Raw genomic sequence first — 17,292 nt, 5'->3', positions numbered from 1 at the left:
ATGGACCTCCCCCTGCATAGCTCTAAGTTACAGTGATGCAGACTATGGTCATCAACCTACGAGTCAATGAACTGGGTATGTAAATAAGTACAAAAGATTACATGGGTTTTAACCCAGGAACAAGGAAATGCGGCACTGGTATTAAGCCAAAGGAGCCATTAGACCTGTGGGCCACTACATTTAAAACTATATTTTGTGAGAGTAATCCCAACACTGGACCTGTTTGTTTCCAAGGTGCACAGGTGCAAATAATGGTCATGCGTTGTGGCAGTTTTTGTAACTTCACACTAGAAAAATAAATGAGCCTTTATCACTGCAAATGAGCCTATGTATGTTTTACTAACTAAAGAGAAATATAGTGAATGTAAGCCCTGCTTATAAATAGGGCTATTTTATGTCTTTTAATGTAGATTTTAGACCATTTTAATCCTACTGAACTTCAGCCTAGCGTTTTTCTGTCATTTTTTTTAGCATTCCAATTAAATCCAAGGAAAATGAAGAACGGCACAATATTATTGCAGTGTGCTTATTTACTTACTTACGTATTGCTTCCACTGTGTCCTGACCTTGAAGAGGAGCAGTTTAACTGAGCATTAATGTCAAATGTAATAGAAACGCAATAGGCATTTTTGTGATTTAACTAATTATATTTCTCATATTGTAAGGTCATATGGTTTGAGCAGAGCTAATATTCCACGGTAACTATGGGAAAGAGAAAATGGCTTTTTATAGAAAAAGCAAAGAAGAGAACATTTAACATTAGTAAGAAGGTAATGCCAAGGAACAGAATATTTCAAGCAATTCACAGTAAAAAAAATAATATGAAAGTAAATTGCTTGTTGCAATGTTTGCACATTACACAATTATTTTACACTGTTAGTAGAGGTATAGGATCCATTATCCAGATTCAAATCATGAGAAAAAGGTTTGTCACGTGAAAAGTCATGGACAAGATTCAATTTGGAAAAACGAATCCCATGGGTTATCACATAAAAACTCTAATGAAGTTTAACTCTATTGAAGTTTATGGCAAAAAACTGGAACTAGATTTGGAGAAAAGTTTTTTTTCTCCTTGAATAGAAACTTAAACATAACTATTCACTTGATAAATCATATGATAACTTTTTCTCACTTAATTGAATCTGCCTCAAAGTATGGAAATCAAAATGACATAAAGATCCCTTATCCAGAAGACCCCCAGGTCCTGGGCATTCTAGTTAACAGGTCAAATTCAGCACCTGTATCATGTTATTGAATAACAGTGCTGCATGTCTAATGGGGGGTCTATCTCCAGACTTCTCTGAATGGTTCTCTTGGCCATCATCAGCTACATAGTAACATAGTAAGTTAGGTTGAAAAAAGACACATGTCCATCAAGTTCAAACTTTTAACTTTTTTTAAAATGCCCAACTGCCAGTTGATCCAGAGGAAGGCAAAAAAAATCCCATCCGAAGCCTCTCTTTCTCTCCCAATTTTCCTCAGAGGGGGAAAAAAATCCTTCCTGACTCCATAATGGCAATGGGACCAGTCCCTGGATCAACTTGTACTATCTCCCATAACCCTGTATTCCCTCACTTGCTAAACACCATCCAACCCCTTCTTATACCTATCTAATGTATCAGCCTGTACCACTGATTCAGGGAGAGAATTCCACATCTTCGCAGCTCTCACTGTAGCAAACCCCTTCCCAATATTTAGGCTGGTTTATAATTTCAATCTGATTTTAAGATGAGCAAGAGAAGTTTCCAGAGATGCTTTCTATGTTAGACACTTAGCCCTCTGGTGGTCGTCTAGCTGAGCAGCACGTCACTGCTATTCAGAATCACTGGTCACTTACTGCTCACTTTGATCTGGGGTTAAGCAGCCTCCTTCTTCTTGAAATCAGTCTCCTTCAAAGGGCCACAAAAAAGATAGGAGATATGTTTTAAACGATTACACAGTACACTCATTGTGCCATCTAGTGATCATTTATAATATAAAGGTATTTAAAATATAAGTAGAATGAAGCAGTTCATAGATATTGCTTTATATCGTTAAGCTCTTTATAAAGTGATGTCTCTAGAACAATGATCTCCAACCAGTGGCTCCTGAACAACATGTTTCTCACAAGCCCCTTCGATGTTGCTCCCAGTGGCCTCAAAGCAGGTGCTTATTTTTCAATATCTGGCTTGGAAGCAAGTTTTGGTTGTATAAATACCAGGTGAACTGCCAAACGGAGCCTCCTGTAGGCTGCCAGTCCACATAGGGGCTACCACATATCTCATATTTGGTGTCCCAGGAGCTTGTTTTACTCCCCAATACTTTTTTCATTTGAATGTGTCTCACGTGTATAGAAGATTGGAGGCCCCTGCTATAGAACTTGCTCTCAATGTCATTGCAGAACACAGGAACAGAAGCACATGATATTGTTGTTCTCATTCTTAGGCATAATTCAAAATAAACTAAGAAGGATAACCGTAACCTATTCAAGGGCGGTTCAACTGGAGGCTGAATGTGGTCCTTCACAAATTGAGATTGAGATGGCTCACGATCTTAACTGAACTCTTAAAGGGCATGTAAAGGCAAAAAAATAAAAGCCAATTTTTACGTTCTTTAATGAAAAAGAAACATATCTCCAATATACTTTAATTAAAAAATGTGTACCGTTTTTATAAGAGACCTGACTGTATGTAGTGAAATTCTCCCTTCATTTACTGCTGTGGATAGGAATTGTCAGATGGTCCCTAACTGCTCTGCAGGGAAACAATAATACTTATGAACAGCAGGGGGAGCCCCTGCCTTATTTCCCAGCCATGCAGAACTCAAGCAGCTTTGTTTATGACGATCCCTAAGCAGCCCAGACCACACTGAGCATGTGGACAGTCTTTAGCAAAGATGTTTAACAAAGTTACAAGATGGTGACCCCCTGTGGCCAACTTTGAAACAATAAATTATATATTTGATTAGGCGTTGTGGTGCAGTAAGTTCATGTTTATATTTAGTATACAAAATACAGCATTTCTAGCCTTATTCTATTTTAGACTTTACATGCCCTTTAAGAGATGACATCTTTATAAAAAGCTGGTCCTTAAGCATGTTGTATAGTAAATATTTGGTCCAATATAGAGATAGTTGGACAGCAACCTATACCACAACATTTTATACATCTTACAAATATAGGTATGGGACCTGTTATCCAGAATGCTCGGGACCTAAGGGTTTCTGGATAAGGGAGTCTGTTTTATTATTACAGAAAAAAAAAGGAAATCATTTTTAAAAATTTAAATTATTTCAATAAAACAGAGTCTATGGGAGATGACATTCCCGTAATTTGGAGCTTTCTGGATAACGAGTTTCTGAAAAATGGATCCCATACATGTGTGTGTGTGTGTGTGTGTGTGTGTGTGTGTGTGTGTGTGTGTGTGTGTGTGTGTGTGTGTGTGTGTGTGTGTGTGTGTGTGTGTGTGTGTGTGTGTGTGTGTGTGTGTGTGTGTGTGTGTGTGTGTGTGTGTGTGTGTGTGTGTGTGTGTGTGTGTGTGTGTGTGTGTGTGTGTGTGTGTTTTACCTTTAAATGTGATTCATTAGTCAAAAACAAAAATATAGCTCCTTTTATAAACATTTCATAATGAAAAATGATACAAAGCATAAGTTGGATATCACTGTATTTCCTGTTCTTACTTTCCACAGAGATCCAAGTCCCACATATTTATTTGATGTGATGTGGAATAAAGCTCTTTGCTGCTCAGAAGATCAATCATCTTTGCTAATGTGTTCAACTGGCGACAGGGTCCAGATCAATAAAACTTGCCACATGCTTTTGTTTTAGGAAATGAAGCCTTTTAGTTCTTAATTAATGAAGACGCCTTACATCCCAAATGATGTTTGCAATGAGAACTATCATGAAAGATAAGAAGGATTTAATTGATGATTGTACTGAAAGATTTTTAGAAAGTGATGTGGCAGAAACTATATCCCAGAGGAAGCCCATGGCGGGGGAGGGAGGTATTTTTTTCTAATAGTTACTATTCATCTTGCTTATATGCTATAGATACACTCCTAAAGGATCCATCAACACTCAAGACCAAACCACAGGGATGACCAGTAAAAACATTGAACATTTGTGATGTACAATACTTACACCTCACAAAGGGATTGATTCTTACTTCTGTACTCTTAAACCTTCATAGGTAACCTGATTATTCTAACTGTATCATCCCTTATGTAGCATGATCCAAGAGTAGACCAACTAGAGATGGTTGCCTTTGCATCCCTTCTGTCTCTTCTGATGAACAGTAAACAACTGGGTCTATTAACGCTGGGGAACCATGGAACTGCCGACACCCTGGATACGGACCTGGGGCTAACTCCAGGATACCCACAGCATCAATGATTCTACCAGGTTGCAACAACAGGCACAGCAGACACTGTTTTGAACGTGTGCTCCAGAAACAGAATGTAATGCTCACTCTGAAAATGCTAGACACAACTTGCAACCATCTTGCAAAAAACATGTAGATTTATGTCAAAAATTGCACCTTGTGCAATGCACTTGCATTTGTAAATACTACAAATACTTTATAGACTACTGGTTCATGCATCACAGTGCCATCACTGATAAATCAATACCAATTATTAAAGATGTTATTTTATGAAACATGTTATTGAACAGGATGCTTTAGATGTCCTCACCAGTTACACAATTTTGAATGTGATCCCTTAACAAGCCTTCAAATACTATTATATTTACCTTTTTTCCTATCCAAAGTCTGTAAGTACAGGAGTGTATGCCATCTAGTTTTGGTGCCATGTTTGCCTTTAATTTTGTCTGTGAGGGTTTTACAGCCTCAAACAAAGAAATAGTGCTTGTTCCTCCTTCACCTTGAATGTGCTCTGCATGGATTCAGCCATGGGCCATTGAATGTTGCAGGTACAGTATATAAGAGGTAATTTATAAATCCATATGCAGTGTCCAAAGGGCAATTTCTGATGCAAATCATCATGCCCAGAATTCATTTTGGCTCTAAGTCTCATCCCTTCCAATTGCATGTGATAAGTCAAAACAAATGAAGTTGTGCTTGGTTTTGTGCAAATTGCATCTTCTGAAGCATTTTCTGAGCAGGGGTTGCATTACTTCTGCAGCACACATTCAAAACAGCATTTGCATCCAATTTACTGGGTGCAAGTCTGGTGCACCTATTGATACAACCCAGTGTGGGAACCCTGGATCATCTACCAGGTGCTTGGTACTTGGGCATCTGCAGGGTTACCCAGCATCAATAGGTGCAGTTGCACGCTATCAAAAGAGGCAGGATGGGCTTGTCTCAAACAAGTGGAAGTGCAGGAACAAGTTTGGAAGCAAGTACATGAATTGCATCTATATGCTCTCCATATTCACTCTCCATTGAGTTCATTATACTGGGATTATAACTGGCCCCTGTAAGTTGCTTTCCTTCTCCATATCCCCGGTAACCAACATAATACTGTTTCCATAGTCTAACACTATGGGCCCAATTTATTAAACCATGATTTTTTCGGATGGTGCTTTTTGACACCAAAACTCAGAAAAAGTTGCAGGATTTATTATTCGATAAAATGGTGATAATTCCGAATACAAAAACTTAAACCTGTTGAAAGCATGTAGAAGTCAATGGCAGGTCTCTTTTACAACTGGAAGATCTTTCTTTGATCCATGGTTTTTGGATATTTTTGATGCTGACTTTTGTGCAACAATATGAAAAAGTCCTAGTTATTGTGTGACAATTTGAAAAAGTTGCGGTTTTCGTGACTTTTCTGCTACATTCCAGTTCGTACTTTTTTTCATTTGGCTTTTTCATGACATTTGTAGAGTAAAGTGAGTTTAGTTGTGATTTCAAAAACCTCTAAAACCACTAAAATCCAACTTTGATAAATAGGCCTCCACCAGTACTAGCATTTTCACTATTCATTTTATAAGAAATGAATGCAGTTCAATACTATTAATGCTCGTAGGAGGGTAAATAATGAATTTATGCAATGATAGTAGTGTCTGTAACTGTTTAACCTTCAGTATAGAATGAAGAACATGCACTTAAAGATGTGGCATATAGAATCCAGGATTCAGTTCAGGATTCGGCCAGAATTCGGCCTTTTTAAGCAGGATTCGGATTCGGCCGAATCCTTCTGCCCGGCCGAACCGAATCTGAATCCTAATTTGCACATGCAAATTAGGGGTGGGGAGGGAAATGGCTTGACTTTTTGTCACAAAACATGGAAGTTAAAAATGTTTCCCCTTCCCACCCCTAATTTGCATATGCAAATTAGGGTTCAGATTCGGTTCGGTATTCACCCGAATCTTTTGTGAAAGATTCGGGGGTGCATCCCTAGTGCATCCCTAGTGGCATATGGTATCTTTGAGAAAAGTGTGCTGTTCAGTGACATGTAAACATAAAGGGGGGTTATTTATCAAAATCCAGATTTTTCGGATTTTTTAAATTAAAAAAGTCTGACCAAACTAGAATCCACAATTTGACCTTATTTATTATTAAAAAAAGCACAAATTAATCGGTTTGGGGAAAAACCTGAAAAAAATCATAAGAAAAATAGTTTTGTACGTTTTTTTCTGAGTTTTTTCCCTAATCGTATGTGAAAATCCAGATTTTTCTGGATTTTTGCCTGAAACGTCCTAAACAGTTGAATTTTCGAGCTAATTTCAGCTCAGACAACAGAAACTTCCAAATAGGGAGCTCTGCTATTGACTTACAACCTCAGCAGGTGTGAGATGCTGAATCTTTAGATTCTGACTTTTTGCAGCCTCAGGGTTTAATAAATTTTGCAAAAATTTGAGTTTTTTTCCCACTAAAAATTCGGATTTTATAGTAAAAAAAAAACAACAAAATTTTTGAGTTTTTGGCATTCAGACTTTGATAAATAACTGCTTCTATGTCATTTTAAGGAAAACGGGTCAAAAAGTACCGTATATACTCGAGTATAAGCCAAGTTTTTCAGCCCCCAAAATATGCTGAAAAACTCTACCTCGGCTTATACTCGGGTAAAGCGCAAAAACGGTCACCGTCGTCTAAGAATAGTCGCCGGTGTCCAAGAATAGTTGCCAGCATCCAAGAATAGTCTCCAAGAATATTCCCCGGCGTCCAAGAATGGTCGCCGGCATCCAAAAACGAGACGCCGGCACCTAAAATGGGAGCAGAAACCCTCAATTATTTGATTTAAACTTACCAGAAGCTGCTGCATTTCTCACCCTAGGCTTATACTTGAGTCAATAAGCTTTCAAAGATTTTGGAGGTAAAATTAGGTACCTCGGCTTATACTCGGGACGGCTTATACTCGAGTATATACGGTATTATTTGTGTAGTACAGTTAGAATGGTTACCTGTAATATTTAACCCACGTTTAATATTGTTAAATAGATTCTACAGAGAGTTAAATATGCATGTTAAACATGTATATATGCCATATGGCAATCAATGTCAGCCTCTGTATTTGGGAAATGACATGTTCCATTGCCTTATATTTTCCCTGTGTGATACTGCGAATATCAGCTCTGCCTGTAAATGGCATCATTACCCAGTAAAGGAGAAACTGGATCTTCTTATAGAGAGTCGAGATATACTATGTTCTGTATCTTTATTGAGTTTCAGCTTGTTAAGCTGAGAGACTGCGAGTGAAATGGGAGGAAATTAACTGATAAAAGAGAGACACAGCTGGAGCCACTGGAAAAAGTACATTACATTATGCTCATGTTCCAGCCAAAGCATAGAAATAACCTAAACCTTAGAGTTTAATAGTGGTAGAAAAAAGATCAAAATCACAGGATGTTAAAGATCTTATAGACTAATCAACCTTAGTATTTATAAGTAGTGCTTGTTTTGCCCTGAAGGAGAAATGGGTTAACATACTCAATGTAAAGTATAAGTACTGTATATATGGTTTTCCTATTTACAGTGATTTAGACACTTCAGGATGAATCCATTACATAAGCAATACACAGAACATATACTCCCATTAATTTTGTTTTGCAATACATAAAGGAAAGCTGCTGTAGACAAAGCCAGAGGTAATAATTATCTCAGGGTATCCGAGATAGGAACCATCTGATAAGCTGTATTCCTAAAGCTGGCCAACCGGAATCTCTTTGCTAGGTCTGGCCACCCACCAACTGGGCCCAATTGGGCTTGTCCAATTGTTGACCCAGGGTCCAAAAATTTAGAATGTTTATGGGATTTTCAAACTTTCCTGAAATATATCAGACCTATATTTGTCCAGATATCGGTTAGACAGGCTCCATCAGATGAATATAAACAAAATCTGCAGGTTGGCCTGTGTATGGCTGGCTTACTTTTAAGAAATAAGAGATGGATCAACATAATTAGAATTTCTTGTGAGATGTTTCTAAGTACATGAATGGTGGTTAGTTCATCTAAATGGAGGCATTTTTTATGGAAAACTTCACCTCATTGACTGGCTAAATATCATCTGTTTTGTCAAAATCATAGGGACCATTTACAAAAAGTCAGGACAGAAGAGCACTAAGAGGTGCCAGAGTCCTTCATGGCTGTGACCACATGTCTCTGTGCTCTGAACCAGTGTGCAGAAACTTTCCGCAGTTCAGGGAGAGAGGAAGGCAGTGTACAAAGGGCAAAAATGAAATGCCAACTGTGCCCATTTTTGTGCTTCAATTAGATAAATTACCCTGTCGGGAAATTCAAATACCGGAGACAAAGTTTATTTGACACAAGCTCCATGCATTCTGAACTCATAAAGAGTAAAAGGGAGTTACCAGTGGGAGAGCATAGAGAGATCACTTCACAGCACAGAAAAAGAAAGAACTGCTCTTATAGCCATAAAGGGGATTCTGCCTCAAGGCCAGGGTACTAGTGTCAGGGGGCCTATTGGCTCCCATCAGGAGTAGTCTGGACCAAGGAGGAAGCTTCAGGGTTCAAGTCCAAGTTTCGGTATCCAAAAAGGGGTCATGCGTAAACGTAGTCAGGATCAGGCAAGGGTTCAAAAGGCAGGCAGAATAGGATCAAGGTCGAAATTCAGGCAAGGTCAAAGTCCAAGAAACAGATCAGCACCAATAACAGAACACCCAGGAATGCGTGCATTGAACCTGTGACTTCTGTGTCTTTTTAACTTGAATTTTCAACCCAGCCGGGTGACGTCATCAGGCCTGCAACGAGATGCTGGTGCTGCTACCCACGTGGCAGCCCTGGGTGCCGCCATCTTGGACACTGCGCCGACGGAGGCGGGATTGCCATCGGGCGCTCCTGACAACTAGTGACCAAGACTAGCTTGAGAACAGAATCCATCCAAGTCAAGAGGGTTCTCGGGGGAATCTGCATACACAGAATTTTATTCTCTATCAACCCCTAATGTCTTTTAAGGCAAGAGAAGAAATCTGCCGGCTTTTACTGATGTGCAAATTGTTATGTTTTGATAGCCGAGGATGAGTAGATTATAACAGTGCTTTATTGGCAGGTTCATGCAGCCATAACACTTCAACTCTAATACTTTAAAACAGTCTAGAAAGTACTATGTACACAGCATAACTATTCCCCCTATAGTAGGAAAGCATTTGGGCAAATGTAATAAACAGCAGCAATTAAACAGTATGCATCTTAAAGCAATATTATGCATTATTCACTTCACATAGTCCTTGGTCCATGCAGGTAGTTTTCTGATTCTCTCAGTATGCCTTGTAGGTTCACTTTCTTCAGGCCTATTGCAGTTGGCATCAGGAGTAGGAAAATGTCCTTCATAAAATGGAACTTCTCCAAAGTCATTCCTAACAGGACGACTTGCATTCCATATGCGTCGATCAAACAGTTCATATGTGTATTGTCCTCACTGGCGTCTCACTTCAAGTGGTGTAGTCAATTTAGATTGTCCTTGTTTCAGTATTCCTGGTTTCTTAATTCTGACTAAAGATCCAGGCTGAAAGTGCACTTCTCTTGCACCACGTTTTCTGTCCGTATAAGCCTTGCATTTTGCTTGTTGACGTTTGACAATGTCAGCGGTAGACGATTTTGTAGGCACAGTATTTTGTGGAAGTTTGATGTCTGCAACAGGTAACTTAGTGCGCATCTGTCTGCCATGTAATAATTCAGCTGGAGATGATTGGTTTGTTGTACGGCACGTTGCTCTGTAGTTATGTAGGAACTCTGTTGTAAATACTTTCCAAGATTTTCCAATAAGATTTGCTTTCTGTAGTGTTTCTTTCAGACTTCTGTCGAATCGCTCTATTTCTCCATTTGCTTGTGGGTAATACACTGAAGAATTCCTATGCACAATATTTCTCTCTCTCTCAGAAAGAATTCAAACTCAGATGAGACAAACTGTGGGCCGTTGTCTGATATTAACTCCTTTGGATTACCTTCTCTTCTGAAGACTGTAGACAGAAATGGCCGTTGTCTGATATTAACTCCTTTGGATTACCTTCTCTGCTGAAGACTGTAGACAGAAATGTTATTACTGTAGCTGATGTTATATGAGAAACAATTGCAATTTCAGGCCATTTACTGTAATAGTCTATCAAGGTTATAGCAAATCTGCAGTCTATAGGAGCATCTGTAAAAAGACCCACAATATCAATAGCAAGTTTTTCCCATGCTGAATTAGGGAATGGTACTGGCTGAAGTGGTTGTGTATGTGTGATAGCTGTTTTGTCATAGGGCAATCGCCTCAATTTCAGGCGTACTGGTTTTACATCTGGTCTCTACTTAACTTTGTGTATAAAGTTCTTTGCACAGCCCAGTGTAGTGTTGCTTTGTGGTGAAATTTTAGACACTGGCTGTGTGGCAGGCACTGGTTCTGTAGTAATGAGACCATCAACTAATTGTAGGTTTAATGCAGCAAAGAGATCCCTTCCAAGTATAGCAGTATCCTTATTCACAATGTAAAAGTCACATTTTGCAGTATTTGATTCAAACTGTACAGTCACTGGCAAGCAATCAAGCACAGGGATTGGATCCTTTAAGTAACTGACCAGTCTCAGGGCAGGTGTAACAAGCGGATCTTTTGCAAAGTATTTCAAGAAAATATCCTTTGGTAGTATAGAAACAGCTGAACCTGTATCAAGCATCAGGTTAATGGAGTGTCCCTTGTCAGCAGAAGCAGTACTGACACTGACACTGTGCATATAAACTTGTCTGGAATAAATGTACCAGCTTTATCCACACTTAATACCGTAACATTTGTAGTAGTGACTTCATGAACATCTTTAGGAGAACTACGGCAGATCTTCAGATCTTAGCAAAATGTCCTACTTTTTTGCATTTGCGGCACCGTAAAGCGTTTGCAGGACATGTAACATGATTTGCAGTGTGTTGTGTTGGACCATAGTGAAAGCAGTATTTTTATTTGTATTTGCTGCACATTTCTTCAGTGAATCCCTTTCCTTATCACTGTATTTTGTCTGTGATTGGGCATTATTAGGCCACAGTGCTGAATTTACAGACTGTACATTTCCAGCAGTTCCCTGACTGAGAGTTTTAGCCTCTGTCACTGCTATTTTAATTTAGCTAGCAACTGTAATAGCCTTTGCAAGGGTTAAATCCTGCTCTAGGAGCAGTCTCTCTCTAATGCGAGGTGAGTTTGTTTTTTCCACTATTTGGTCTCTTAGCATTTCATCTGTTAGATTCCCAAACTCACACGTAACAACCAGCTCTCTCAAAGCTGCTACAAACTGTTCTGTGGATTCGCCCTAATGTTGTCCACGTTGGCGGAATTTATATCTTTCAGCAACCACATTTACTCTTGGCATGAAAAAGTTATTTAAAGCTGTAAGTGCAGTTTCATAAGTATAATCAGGTGATGGTAATGTATAGAATATATGCTGTCCCTCTGCTCCCAGGCAGTGAATAAGTAAAGCACGCTTTCTAGCCGCAGAAATCTCCCCTTGATCAGAAGCAATAATGTAATTTTCAAACATACGGATCCAAGCAGTAAAAGGTATGGTGGGCTCAGCAGGGTTTGGAAGAAAATGTGCAGGCTGCTGCAGATGTAAAAGAGACATCTCGTCGCCAAATTTGTTATGTTTTGGGTAGCCGAGGATGAGTAGAGTATAACAGTGCTTTATTAGCAGGTTCATGCAGCCATTACACTTCAACTCTCATACTTTAAAACAGTCTAGAAAGTACTATGTACACAGTATAACTCTTGTACACAGTGACACCTACAGGCCCTTTGTATAAACACCACATAAATGAACGGAAATATCATCTACCAGCTCTTGTTTCTGCAGGGCAAAGAAAAGCAAAGCAGATGGCAATCCTTTCAACATTCTTTGTTGACTGACCTAAAAGCTGTTGAACTATTTCTTATTTCAGAAAGCCTGCGTTCGGGGCCCCATGCACTCCATTTGAAGAAACCAATTGCCTGGGTGCTAGAGTCAAGAGCTTATATAACATAAAAATGAAAAAAAAAAAAAATAGATATATATATTCTGAATAATTAGAAATCCTGGATAAACCCCTCCTTAAAGTTCTGTGTAAGCTAATTCCATTTTTACTAGTACCTTGTACTGGATGGTAACTATTTTTTAATGTTTTGATATTTTTAACTAACAATTAAAAAGACCCCTTATTTGGAAAGCCCTGGATCCCGAAAAGCTTATAACATTGACAAATTTTAGCCTATGGCTATCCCCAGATGTCCTTAATATGTGTATTTTTACATTTTAAAAGGGACAGATATTTAGAAGAAAGCAAATATACCTGAGCAACTATAGATTGCAGAGGTAAGAAGAATCAAACAAGACAGTTCATATTATGCCAGTATTCTAAGAGGCAGTTTTAATGAACAGCAATTATGGGAGTCGAGCTGGTGCATAGTAACACAACTGATATTCATGTACAAAGAAAGGAGAGACCTGGTGTAAAGACCATTACTACACAAACCAAATAATTGCTTTCTGTTCTTTGGTTGCTATGGGATAAAAATGCCTGCATTTCTGCAAAGTATGATAACACCTTAACAACGGTCACAATGAAAATATTGCACTCAGCTGTTATCAGAAATCTTGTGCGCGATGAAAAGGAAAGCTTTCAGCGAGTATAGACTGTTTTTCACAGAAGTTTAGTACATGTTTAATGCTGCCATGGGCTCCGGGCCTCCTGCTTTTAACACATCTGTTCACAGCGTGTTTATATTTTGCAGCTCAGCTAATCAGAAATACACAGTGATTTTTCTTCTTGAAAATCTTTCCCTGTTCCTAAAAGAGTCAATTCCACAAAATATAATGCACAAAATTGCCAGTCAGCATGACAGGTTCTATTCTGCTTGAGGTCTGAGAATTGTACTTCTGGTCTATTGATCAGTCTACAGAGAACTGGTATTGCTGCCGCTCTACAGTACTCAGAGTACCTCGTCTACTGTGGGATTGACTGTGGTGTTTTGTTAAGGCCCCCATACATGGGCTGATTAAAGCTAACGACAGACTGAGTCGACAGTTTATTGGCCCGTGTGTGGGGCCATCCCACGGCTTCCCCAATCGATATCTGACCGAAAGTCAGCCAGATCACATTCTTGCTGTCACCCAACACCAGAACAAATGCCAAGCACCCAGGTCTCGGCTCATGCTTCACCTGTAGTGTGACTGCCTTTGGCCTCGGGAGGAGCCCTCAGCTACTTGGATGCCTCCAGGACTTAAACGAGAGGTGCAAGGCTAGAGGTTCTGGATAGACAGAGGGGCACAACTGTTAGCTAGAGTCTTTAGGCCGAGGGTCACGGTACAAAACAGGAAACCAGAATCGTTGTCAGAACAGGCCGGGTCGAGGCAGGCAGAAGTAAAACGTAATCAGGCAGGCAAGGGTCAAAACCGGGTAATCAATCAGACAGGAAGGTTCAGCAGAAGGTGTAGTTGATATTCAGGAAATGGTCAAATATAGAGGTCAGGATAGTCTATAGCCAGGCAGGAGTCAAAACCGGCATCAGAATACTAAATACAGAAGCTCACAAAGCACCAGGAACAAGATCCTATCACTGGCAAGATCCTGTGGCTTTAATAACCTTTTATAGTTTTCAAATTTGGCGCCATATCACGCCAGCACCTTTAAATAGCGAGGAGGCGCGTGCGCCCTTAGGGAACCAAGATGGCGATTGACACAGAGCGGTGTGGCGGGCGTCCCTGCTGATGGCGCGGTGGGCGTCCCCGCGGCACCACTAAACCACCAGGGTATGTCGAATTTATCACAGTTGCAATGCCACTATGCATTCAACAAGCCTCATCACAGTTGTACTCAGAAAGTGCCTTATTCAAGTTACTGTAGGTTAATAAACAATCATTACTAGTGATGGGCGAATTTGCGGCGCCGGCGTTTCGTTTTTGCCGCCGGCGCCCGTTTTTTCGGAAATTTTTTTTTGACGCAGCTTCATAGGTGTAGTAATTACAATCAATTAGACCACATTCTTTCTGAGGAACCATTACTATCATTACTATCATTTTAAGCCTTGTTCAAACAGTGTTCTCCCATTAACATCATTACTGAACAGCTACAGGGCAGCTCACAGTGCATAAGTACAGTACATATGAGATATAGATGGTTTTCTGACCCAAGTCATAAACATGCATTACAAATTAACCAAGACTGAAAATTCAGATGACATTTATTTATCTTTGAATAAGGTATAGTAACTTAGGGGGTTATTTATCAAAGGTCAAATTTTACAGTCATGCAAGCTTCTTAAAACCTCAAATGAACTCACAACTCGAATGGTTTCTTATTTGAGAAAAAACTAAAATTGAAAACACTTGATTCAGCGAGTTCTGGGGTTAACAACATAAAAACTCGAATTGATCAAGTTTTTGGTGAAAAAAAGAAAACTGGATTCACTCTAATTGAGTTTTTGAGCAAAACCCACAGAAGAAATTCAAACATCACAAAGGCTATTAACATCTTCAAATGGTGCAAGGGACCTCTGCCATTGACTCCTACTTGACCACAACAGCTTTTAGATGGTATATTTCTGATTCAAGCTATTTACAGGGTCGGGGTATAATAAATCTCAAACAATTCAAGCTTTTTTTAAAAAAAATAAAAAAAATTGAATTTTCTAGCCTGAAAAATAGATTTTTTACCAAAAAAAATTAACCTTGAAAACTCGAATCTTCATGGAAAACACAAATCCTTAATAAATCTGCCCCTTATTGTATTGAAATAGATGAGCAGAAAGCCTGGCTCAAGCCTGAAAAATAAATTGTATTTTGCATTACATAGTTACATAGTTACATAGTTAAATCCAGTTGAGAAAAGACAAAGTCCATCAAGTTCAACCCCTCCAAATGAAAACCCAGCATCCATACACACACCCTTCCCTACTCTCACATAAATTCTATATACCCATATCTATACTAACTATAGAGTTTAGTATCACAATAGCCTTTCATATTATGTCTGTCCAAAAAATCATCCAAGCCATTCTTAAAGGCATTAACGGATTTTTGTCCTGATTGTGAAGAACCCCCTATGTTGCTTCAAATGAAAGTTCTTTTCTTCTAGTCTAAAGGGGAGGCCTCTGGTACGGTGATCCACTTTATGGGTAAAAAAGGTCCTTGATCCTGAACCCTGCCGCACAGTCCTAGCGCCCGCCTGCACTAACCCTCCCCCCGCCAGTGCATGTGCCACAGCACTTGGAAGTTTCCAGTCCCCAGTGCTCCCCACAAAGCTGTTAGGCAGCATGTCGTCCCTAATATTTCGCCTCCCAAGGCCCGGGCCTTTGTAGCCTCGGTACAAATCCAGGCCTGCCTCTAACCAATTTAGTTGCACTTAGTCTCTGCACTCTCTCCAGCTCATTTATATCCTTCTTAAGAACTGGAGTCCAAAACTGCACTGCATACTCCAGATGAGGCCTCACCAGGGACCTATAAAGAGGCATAATTATGTTTTCATCCCTTGAGTTAATGTCCTTTTTATGCAAGACAGAATTTTTCTATTTGCTTTAGTGGCCACAGAGCCGGGAATTAGACAACTTGTTATCTACAAAAATGCCTAGGGGCAAATTCACTAACCCCTTGATAAAGGCGAAAGCCGAAACGTCGGGGTGTTCTCTTTTTTGGGGGTCTGTGTATCCGCTTTCCAATATCTAACCAAACTACCAGTGGTGTGGTATGTATGTATACTGATTTACTGAATATTTACCCTCATTAATTGATGCTGTTTATTACTGTTATGTCTTAAACATTAAAAGTTTTTTTACTGCACAACTATCTGGTCTATACGATTAATCATTTGGTGTGCATGCCCATATCTTTATATTATATGTGCTATAAAAACTAATGGAGTTTTTAGGGCTTTTGCACCCTTAATCATTATTTTTGATCTATTGTTAGAGTGCCCTCCTCATCCCCATATTTATTTGCAAATTCACTAACCTCCAGACGGCTTTGCTCACATCACCACACTTTGCCGGCGAAAATTCGCCAGGATAACACTAATTCACTAAAATTTGAAGTTGCGTCCAGGGCGCTGAACAATGGCGAATTTTCGCCAGCTTTAGTCACTTCGCCCTTTAGTAAATTTGCCCCTAGATCCTTCTCATTTAAGGAAACTCCCAACACACTGCCATTTAGTGTATAACTTGCATTTATATTATTTTTGCCAAAGTGCATAACCTGCATTTATCAACATTGAACCTCATTTTCCAGTTTGCTGCCCAGTTTCCCAACTTAGACAAATCACTGTGCAAAGTGGCAGCATCCTGCATGGAACCTATAGTTCTGCACAATTTAGTATCATCTGCAAAAATAGAAACAGTACTTTCAATGCCCACCTCCAGGTCATTAATAAACAAGTTGAAAAGCAAGGGACCTAGTACAGAGCCCTGCGGTACTCCACTAACAACACTGGTCCAATTAGAAAATGTTCCATTTACCATCAAACAATAGCACAACAAAACCAAACACCCTCCACCAACCACACAGTTCACACACGGCCAGTATTCCCATTGTAGTTATTATAATTAAGTTCCCTGTGATCATTTTGGACTACAGTGCTATGTTTACTGTTTATTTTTTTATGTGTTAGGACAATAAACACCAACTTTGGATTTACATACAGTATATGCTTTGTCTGGCTTTTATCCCTGTGTTAAGCAGGGTTATGTTATCTAAATGCTTGGCCCAAAACAAATTGGTTTGTAAAGCCAATTCCACCCTTCTTCTTTAGGATATGTGAATTAGACGTGATTACGTTAGCATGGCTGCTCCCCCTGATGATTAACAAGCTAACAATTGCTGGTCGGTCCATGTGCACAATAATCTTAAAACGTGAGAAAATGTAAACGCTGCAAAGGAACCGAACCAGAACTCGAACCGACTAAACA

This window comes from Xenopus laevis, chromosome 2L, assembly GCF_017654675.1.
Source record: "Xenopus laevis strain J_2021 chromosome 2L, Xenopus_laevis_v10.1, whole genome shotgun sequence".
In the NCBI taxonomy this organism is placed as follows: domain Eukaryota; kingdom Metazoa; phylum Chordata; class Amphibia; order Anura; family Pipidae; genus Xenopus; species Xenopus laevis.
The sequence above is the reverse complement of the archived record's forward strand: the minus strand, read 5'-3'. Positions refer to the sequence as shown.